Raw genomic sequence first — 7782 nt, 5'->3', positions numbered from 1 at the left:
TGCACATTCTCCGTATATGTCATGCTATCGCCAGGAAGTCGTCGCTGCGCTTAGCCGACGCGATTGAAAAAGGACTAGGCATACGCGCTGTGTCTCTCGATGTCAATCGAAAAAGCCAGTCGTCGCGATAACTGCATGTGATTTTATCACTTTGCCGTTGTCCGTAAGAGCTTTAAAAATCGCAAACGCTGCCAGAACTATGGTGTGTTCAATAAGACACCAGGCGAGAGGACGCTTAAAATGGTTCGTTCACCAGCACGTGATTCCGAGCCTATGCGGAGCGTAATTAGCGTGCGTTTTGTGTGTTTGAATTTATTCAGTTTGGCAGTCTACTGTGTACGGAACGCTGTTGAACTAAGGCATCACATAACAGAAGGCGTCATTTTGCTGGCAGCATGCTTTTTTATAAGTAAACCGCGCGCTTGACGGTGTCTCGCGCAGGGGGAATCTGCGACCACTGAAGTTACGTGCAGCACCAGTGCTACTTAGAAACTTTGCCGCAGGCATTCAGCTGCATGCTGCAAGAGGTCAGTTGGGCGCGTTATCTTGAACTTACTGAAAACGCATGAGGAATCCATTTTTTATGCTGAAAAAAGTATAAACCCCATATAAGCGATCTTGCGCGCGGCAGCTACAAGCGACGCGATGGAGATGGCTGTCGCGTTCGCTCGTCGCCTACAAGTCGTACTCCGTGCGAGCGACGATATTGAGCGACGCCTCCCCGGTGTTGCCGGCATGAGGGCTGCAATCATGCGTGACGCGTGCTTTAGTAATTTACGTTGATGTATTTTACGATAAAAAGTAGCATAAAATATTTCCGGAGGTATTGCCGTAGGTTCTCATCCTTGCACGTATAAAAATTGAATCATTTGCTCGTTCCGCGCGACAATCGGTAGTATTTGAGCGATGTACATACATCCAGTTCTGGCTTCGCGCTATTGGCTAGTCGCTCATAGCACTTTCGGGCGACGAGCGATGATTTATAGATTTCCAGAACCGAGCCATCTGTTCAAGCGACGGCCCGTTTTGTCGCTCGAAGCCGTCGCTCGTCGCCGTCGCGCACTAAATCGCTCTCACAGTGTTTATCCCTAAGACTGAACTGTTTTTGCTCATGTATTGAAATGGTGTGACTATAGGTGGGTCTGGTTTTGTCTCCTGTTGCGGTTTTCGTGCACGGTGCGAAACTGAAAGGATGCTTATGTCTACGAACTCGGTGAATTGTCGAGCAGCTAGTTATGCATCGGCATCGAATATAACGGCTGCTGTGTGGAATTACAATTGCAAGGGCGCTTTGCATACGCTTATTGTTTTGGACATGCCTGTGCATTTGCTAATATGAGTTGGCGTGTCAGAGTTATGTCATTTGAATAGCTAAATCAGCCTTCCTCTGGGGGTTACAAGCGTAATGTGTGCATTTTGCTATTGCATGGCAGATCAAAATGTGTTTATCGCTTGAAGATTTTTAGTATAGAAATAAAATATCAAAATAAAATGTTGCTTTAATTCCGTGTTACCAGTCTGTCGTACACAGAACAATAGGTTGGTGTAATAAACTAATAACTGTGGTTTAACTGCAACTTTTACATGCCTTCAAGAATCTAAAATGCTAGATTTCAAACTGCAGCAGTAGTCGGCTCTGTCAAAAATGAACTCCATTGCGCACCTCGTACATGAAAATAAGTTCGCGCCTTTTAGTAAGCTTAGATGCAGGCCGCAGTGAACTTTCTTGTTAGTATTGAAATGTGGGTAAGCTTGCCATAACAAGCCTTGTTGCCCTTTTTTATAGGCACATCCATATATCCATTGAACTGAAAAACAATATTTTCATCCCTACTGAGCATCATGTTTGCAGCTATAATCCTCAAATTATGGCTTCAGCAGTGGCACAACTAGGGATGGTGCGGGGGGCACACTGGGCACGTGCTTAGGATGTGTCACAAGTGGTGTTTGTGATACACCAGACTCATGACAGACCTATGATGTCTGAAAATGACCAATATTCTATTCATTAGCAGGAGTATTCTAACATTCGTGCTGAACGAGGATGAACTGTCCGTTATTTCTTTTTTGTGTAAATCTAAAATTGAAGTTAATTTAGCACTTGACTGTTGCAGTCATTTGGATGCTTTGCATGCATTTCACTAAGAAGACTAAGAGCTAAGACTTTCTTTTATTGCCATGGCCTTGACTGTCTTGATGTTGTTTTGCACCATGCCCTTGTGTTGACTTTTGCATACGATATTTTTCAGGCACCCGCTTTATAGAACACAAGAAGGCAGCTGCAAGGACACGAGGATGTGAGAGCCAGTGCAGCGTGACTTCACGTAGTGCAGAGGAGCCAATGCCAAAAATCTAAATACATTGGCATGCAATTTGGACAAGAAAACTAGTATGTGGGTATATTGGGTGTACCATTTGACCAAATGTAAACAAAATCAAGATACAGTATGTTACACCAAGATGAAAATTCTCACGTGCTCCAGGCAGTTATCTTGACATGGTATACTTATGTAATGTCTCCGATTGGAAAGTCAAATCAAGTATGCTCTCTGGAGACGAACACATAGCAGCAAGTGTCATTGAAAAGTTAGAGATGTGTTTTAAAAAAGCTGATTAGTTCTGAGAAGTGACTGCTTTTTGTCTTGCCTCTCAACAGATTGGTCCATGTGATCAAAAAATAGTTGTACAATGAAATTGCATATTTGCTTAGTGACATGATACATACTTGCAATGAGCACGGTGCCTGTGTTTACTATAAAAAGCAACAGCCCATGCTTGATTAGGTTAGGCCCACTACAACATACAGGCATGGGTGATTGGCGCTTTTTTTTATTTCTGTGTCGTGAGGTTTATTAAGGTGCGTATAGGTGCAATGGCACGCAGTATGGCTAGTACAAAAGGGGGGGGGGGCAGATATATGTAGCTCACTGTACACGACACAGGGCAAAAGAAATCCGTGTTCAGCAACTATGTTAAATGCCATGTGCGTAAATTTTATAACGGTACTCATTCGAAGGGCGCACAGGTGCATATTGAAGAAAAGTTTTCCATGGTACATAATTTAGTGCGTAATTTACACTAATTTTGCTCTAACCACAAGACATAATTATTTGAATATACTGCACGGAAAAACCTAGAGCGAATTAAATTGTGTGTCAGCTTCGTGTGTATACATATAGTCTTTCCTATGCACTAGGTTTTTCGCGTAATGCATTACTAGTTGACAGCCTATCTTATCATGTGTACTCTGTTTACATTACAGTTGTTTATTAGTTTACTCATAGTTTTGCAACTTATGAACTGCCCGTGTATATATATTTTCAACATTTGACATAACCCTCTATGTTTTGTAGGGACAACCCAGGACGTGCATTTCTCAGCACCTTGTCAACTGCCAGAAGTGACTCGAACACAGGCCACCAGTAAGTGGACATCAGTTGCAATTTCACATTATGCAGTTGGCTGCTGCCTTGTACTGAGGCTTTTTTTTTTAATGAGATGGTGGTGTCGTTCTAATGTACATTTTGACCACAAATGTGCGATCATATCTCACAGAGGCATATATGGTTGCTATTCTCTGCGAGGGACGTGTTCTCATGTTCGTGAAATATTTGTGTTTGGCAGTATTGTCGCCCAATGAGTCAGATATAAACACTGTAACTCACCACTGCCGGCAAGTAGTTGCGAGAAACACAATATATTATGACGCTGTAAAGTTATTTCATTAATTCGAAGGAAAATTTTGCAGCAGGAAGAAAGGTTGCTATTCCAGGTAAACATGTCTTTTTCTCACAAGTTATTTAAGCAAACTGTGGATGCGTGAAATTCGTGACTTATGGATAGATTTTAATTCATCCTTTAGTAATGCTTCTAAAAGAGACTAGAAATAGCATGACTACCTCTCCAATCAGCAGATCATACACTTACAGTCATAAGTGGTAGTTCCGTGCAGTCTCGCACCCTATATAACCTTTCCTTTCAGCAGCATTGGAACTGGCGGCTGCGTTTTCAGGAGAAGGAGTGCACTTGGCACTGTATATGTATGTGTGAATTCGGTTTTCTTTTTATGTGTCGGCTCACTGACACAAACAGTGCAGGAATCAGTTGTACCATGAGGCTGACGACGCCTTCTGCTGCTAGAAATGCGGCACTTCATATTTTATAGTACTGCATGACATTTAAATCAAAGCTAGCACATCCAATAATCAAGAAACCTAACCGCTGTTATAGCTGTTTTCCTCAAAGAAAGCTTGTCCTTTATGGGCTGTGTTAATCTGAGCTCTCCACCGATGTTTCAGTAGTATTATCCCGTAGTGAGTGAGAGATTGGGGGCAATTAATCGTGTTAGTTTTTATATGGTGGCCTAATTATGTGTATTTGTTCCAACAAAGTTGTCTAGATTACTTTATTGTGTAGTGTAAAGCTTATGAAACCATCACCAATTAGTGAGTTGCTAACATGCATATGCATTTGTCACTATACAGGTGGCACTCGGCTGTACCACTGCAGTGCTGCGGAAATTGCCAGCACCAGCGGCTTTGCAACAGCTGTTTCACAGCATGTCGGTATGTGCTGATATATAGTTATGTAGGGATGGGTTAGTAATATGGATCACTGCTACTCTGTATTGTGACAGATCCATGTGATAAGGGATGTAATGGGCTCAGCGAAAACCTGTGAATGTTTTACTATGGTACATAAAAAGGCTCTCCTTTTCGTCACTGGAGCAGGGGAGAAGAGCATGCAGGCACTCCTGAATGTACATATATTTCAAAACATGAGAGATGTGTGTATATATATATATATATATATATATATATATATATATATATATATATATACACACACGCACACACACAAACACATACAATTAAACTAAAGGCAGAGACATTCCATCTTTCATTTTGAATTGACTTGTACAGTGCAAAAATACAAAACAGACCACAGAGAAGCCCGCATGTTAACAGGTTTGATACACACAATAATTCAACAGATTTGATACTTCAGGTGTGCTATTTTACGCAAGGGGGAAGGGAAAAGGGAGAAAACCAGAAAAAAGAGTGGCGTGGAAAAGAAAGGAATCGTGCCAAAAAGCATGAGAAACATCGTGCAGCCAGGATCGCCAGCAGGACATTTAAAAAGCACTCTGATAAAATTACATACAGGGCAACCTTACGTATTGTTTGTTTCAATCAACTCAGGTCACATGCAGCCATTACTGCAATCAAGTTGTTTCCTTATGTCATGAGGGAATGATGTGGGCCCATAAAACTGCTTAGAGCTGAAGGATTATGTTCCATGCTAGCCTCATTACCTGCTTTTCATCTTATTGTTATCAGCTGCTTATGTTAGGGACAAAAAGTAAGAGTACGAGCTTTTTCCTGATTCACCATTCCACACAACATGTCTTTGTGACTAATGTACATGCAGATGATCCATAGATGAAAAATATTCAGTACAGTAGAATCTCATTACAAGATACACTTGATTGTAAGAGACATCTGAAAATGGTTTGGTTGGTTTTCCAATGCTTGCCACTTTAACAACACTGTACACAAGAGACACCTTTGTTACCAACGACTTTTTAAGTATTCACTACTTCGAAGGGACACAACCCAGACAAATTCACTTCCGGCACCTTGTGTGCTCTGAAGGGTGTAAAGATCACGCAATCCTCACACAAGTCAATTGCGCATGTCTCTTAAGCATGAACTAGAAAAGGAGGGCAACGAAGACAGGGCAGAAAGTGTCGACTGTTGAAGCTGACGAGCGTCTAAGAGCACCTCAAAGGCACTGCGAGCAACAAGGCCTGCAAAGTGAAGTGTTTAACTTCCAGAAGTTAGGAAGGAAGCTAACACAATCTACAGTCACTAAAAAGCTGTGAATGTTTTTTAAAGGGCTCCTAAACCACCCAGGTTGAAATTTAGTTGCGGTGTTGCAGTTGTACATGTTAAGGCAACGAATACGTAGCCACGAGAATTTTTCGAAACGGTGCAGTAATAGTGGAGCTACGTGTTTGATTATCGAAAAGTAGTCCCCGCTCATTTTACTCTTTCATCTGGTACACGCCATCTGGACAGTATCGTCTTTTCCTCGCCTAGTACACCTCCAAATGTTACGGCACAGGCCATCACCAACGAGCTCTGTTGCTGCCACGCAGGCCCGTCGTCCTGCGAGGGGTGGCGCTAATGACCTCGCCAATACAATGGAACTGTATGGTGACTCTAGTTGAAGAGCCTCATAGGGAGACCCATCTGTTGGCGTTTCTGTTCTTTGCCCCCATTGGCTGCCCACAGTGGCATCGCGAGCAACGCGATGAGGAAGAAAGAGTGTATTTGCTTGCAGGCCTTGCCGGCAGTCGTACACTTTCGTTCGACCACTCGACAGCACCGGAAACTGGTGACATCATCAGAGACAACCTGGTGATGTCAGGACAAACTGGGGGGTGCAGGATAGGTCCAGAGAGGCGCACGGGGTCGTTTTCTTCATATTGTGGTGCTCCCACAGGTGCTACACACTGTGGCGTTTGGCATCGTCAATTGTGACGGCATTCTGATTTTGATTCGCGTTTACTTGAAATGTTCAAAAAATGTCGAGAAGTGGTTTAGGGGCCCTTTAAGCCACCCTGAGCAATTATTCCTTCAGATATATCTAAACATACTTTAGTGATGATGCATAATAAAGTGATCTAGTCTGGCTCCTCAGTGTTTTAAAATTTTGGTTTCAAGAGACATGTTTCCCGTGCCTCTTGAGTATCTCTTCTAATGAAGCTTAACTGTAATGTACACACACAATTGTGTAACTCCTCCTGCAAGTATTATTCATTAAGCCTGGTCACTGATGTGCAAAGCTTGTGGTTAAGTTTTGATGTCCATACTGTTTAGAGCTATGTTTATTAATTCAGGCTGTTCTTATTGATTCTTCGATGCAGGAGACAATGCCTACGAAATTATTGGCCCTGATGACGAGAGCCCTCAAGGGGCAAACGACATCTCTGTTGCAGAAGTTAGCCCGATACCACCTGAAGTTACCATGACAGGTGGCACGGCAGCAATAGATACAGAGACGGCCATGTCTACTGCAGCTGCAACAGTGTACGAGGCAAACAGCAGTGTGTCAGCATCAGCAGCAGTGTCAGAAGGAACCGCACCAGGCCTGGTAGAGCAACGTGTGTGTTATCACTGTGACTTTTTTGTAGTGCATACAACTCATTTGCTCAACACACAAAAGCTTTTCACCACGCCTGTGAGCCAGTGTTCTTGTGCAGCAAGTGCAAGACTAAGTTAAGTGTTATAGCACAGTACAAGCATCACTTTAAGATATGCAAACATATTACAGTTGTTGCCTCCCCAGCCAGCCCACATAGCGACAAAACACATGGTGGGACACACCTCTTCCCCATTAAATGATAGTAGAGACTGTCAGTGTTGTTGCTAGATTAACTGGTCTTTGTAGGCAACTAGAAGGACAACACAGGTATCATAAGATTGTTGTTTATGTTGTTGTTGAAGAGGTAGAATAGATGTTTGATGCAGCTGAAGTGCCAACTGATATTGAGCAAATCAAGAACAACCACCTGAGAAAGCAACACTATCGAAATTTGGGTATCTATGTGCCGCCAACTCTGGTAAGGATGGCATAGGACAGAAGTGTGATGAAAATCACACAGACACTGCTGTTCCGGCACTGGTCACAGTGAGCAGTGACTTGTAGGGCAAGAGAGTCAACTGAAACGAACATTATGGCATAGTGTCATGCTCCCATGTGACCACTTTCCATGTT

General features: G+C 42.8%; 1 long non-coding RNA gene across 1 annotated transcript; it reads left to right on the top strand.

Annotated features, from left to right (window-relative positions):
* Positions 1 to 3386: 3386 nt before the first annotated feature.
* On the top strand, positions 3387 to 7099 carry LOC139052009 (uncharacterized). Its single transcript, XR_011509654.1, has 3 exons — positions 3387 to 3422; positions 4485 to 4565; positions 6932 to 7099. It is a non-coding gene; the product is annotated as an uncharacterized lncRNA (long non-coding RNA).
* The last annotated feature ends 683 nt before the right edge of the window (positions 7100 to 7782 follow it).

This window comes from Dermacentor albipictus, unplaced genomic scaffold (assembly GCF_038994185.2).
Source record: "Dermacentor albipictus isolate Rhodes 1998 colony unplaced genomic scaffold, USDA_Dalb.pri_finalv2 scaffold_17, whole genome shotgun sequence".
NCBI lineage: Eukaryota > Metazoa > Arthropoda > Arachnida > Ixodida > Ixodidae > Dermacentor > Dermacentor albipictus.
This window is presented reverse-complemented; position numbering and strand designations above follow the sequence as displayed.